The sequence below is a fragment of the Rhincodon typus genome, chromosome 38 (assembly GCF_021869965.1).
Source record: "Rhincodon typus isolate 14 chromosome 38, sRhiTyp1.1, whole genome shotgun sequence".
Lineage (NCBI taxonomy): Eukaryota > Metazoa > Chordata > Chondrichthyes > Orectolobiformes > Rhincodontidae > Rhincodon > Rhincodon typus.
The window spans coordinates 20,461,072-20,462,249 of NC_063369.1; positions in this window are offsets into that span (position 1 = coordinate 20,461,072).

Here is a 1,178-nt window from a genome sequence, read left to right on the forward strand (position 1 = left end):
GGTGGGAGGAGGGGATAGGTGGGAGGAAGAACAGGTTAGGGAGGCAGGGACGAGCTGGACTGGTTTTGGGATGCGGTGGGGGGAGGGGAGATTTTGAAACTTGTGAAATCCACATTGATACCATTGGGCTGCAGGGTTCCCAAGCGGAATATGAGTTGCTGTTCCTGCAACCTTCGGGTGGCATCGTTGTGGCACTGCAGGAGGCCCAGGATGGACATGTCGTCTGAGGAATGGGAGGGGGAGTTGAAATGGTTCGCGACTGGGAGGTGCAGTTGTTTGTTGCGAACCGAGCGTAGGTGTTCTGCAAAGCGGTCCCTGAGTCTCCGCTTGGTTTCCCCGATGTAGAGGAAGCCACACCGGGTACAGCGGATGCAGTATACCACATTGGCAGATGTGCAGGTGAACATCTGCTTGATGTGGAAAGTCTTCTTGGGGCCTGGGATGGGGGTGAGGGAGGAGGTATGGGGGCAGGTGTAGCACTTCCTGCGGTTGCAGGGAAAAGTGCCGGGTGTGGTGGAGCTGGAGGGGAGTGTGGAGCGGACAAGGGAGTCACTGAGAGAGTTGTCCCTCCGGAAAGCAGATAAGGGTGGGGAGGGAAAGATGTCTTTGGTGGTGGGGTCGGATTGTTGTTTTTGTTACTTTCAGCGGTGGCGCCTTATGGATGAGACTGGAGGACTCAGTTTAAAAATAAGGGAGTTTCTCATTTAATACAAGGATGAGAAATATTTTCTCTGGAAGGGTTGTGAGTCACTGGAATTCTCTCCCCCAGAGACCAATGGTAGCTGGGTCTTTGAATATTTCTACAGCAGAAATAAATTGATTCTGTTTAACAAAGAAATCAAAGATTCTCAAGAAGAGGTGGGAACGTGGAATTGAAGCATAACTGACCTTGTTGAATGGTGGAGAAGGTTTTAGGAACTCAATAGTCTATTCCTGCTGATATGTTTTTATTTATTTGCTGGTATGCTTATATCACCTCCAGCATTGTGTTGGCTGGAGTCACCAGCAAGAGCAGCAGTTATTCACAGAGTTTGAAGCTTAGCGTGGGATTGTCAAAACATGTACACAGTGTCCAGCACTAAACAAAATCAGTCCACAACTGTTACTGCCTGTGTCTGAGACTGAGGCTCAGCTGACTGTCACTGAGGCTGACTGTGAGTGAGACTGACTGTTACTGA